Source organism: Propithecus coquereli, unplaced genomic scaffold (genome assembly GCF_000956105.1).
Source record: "Propithecus coquereli isolate 6110/MARCELLA unplaced genomic scaffold, Pcoq_1.0 Scaffold13, whole genome shotgun sequence".
NCBI lineage: Eukaryota > Metazoa > Chordata > Mammalia > Primates > Indriidae > Propithecus > Propithecus coquereli.
The window spans coordinates 5,762,643-5,763,402 of NW_012137191.1; positions in this window are offsets into that span (position 1 = coordinate 5,762,643).

Below are 760 nucleotides of genomic sequence, written 5' to 3' on the forward strand. Positions count from 1 at the left end.
CAATTCTCAAATGTCCTCTATCCTGCTGCTGAGTAGGTGAACTGAATACTAAGGAGTAATCTTGTAGTAGAGAATAATAAAGCCTACATTTTAGCAAAACACTTTAAGCCTGTTAAAATAAGAGAAAAGAATCTAATTATTTAGACATGGTTGCTTTATTTTGCATTTTAAAATTCACAAAAAGCTTTATAATATCTGCATTCTCCTTGTTGATCATCAAGGCTTTATGGTATGACAGTGAAAATTTTATCACATCAATTGGGCATACTTAAAAAACAATGGAAAATTTACAAACAAATCTCTTTAATCAAGAACATTTTGGAAAATACACACTCTGGTACACATCTGAATTCATCTATTCTAAAATTAGACTTTAAAGGGCTTAAAAAAAAATCCCTAAACAAACAGTTTTAACACTGACAAGCCTACCAGAATAATGCTGATGGCAAGCTATAAACAGCTTTAAAGCTGAATGTAATTTGGGGGAAGGGGAGAAGAAGAAATTATCTGTTGAACCTACATTTAAATGCATCTGTTAGTAAGACTTCTCTAACTCAATGAATTTCAACAAAGTGAACAACTCCTTCGCCTTTGGTAGTTTCCTAAGTTTTATTTTTAAATTTGTGACATCTTGACTAAACAAAATGAATCCTGGGGCTAGAATATTTAAGGAAAAGAAAAACATTGGTGGTAATCCCAAAACAGTATTAGTGATAAAAAACAAATATAAAATAAAAATAAAAAATAACCAAAAAAAAAA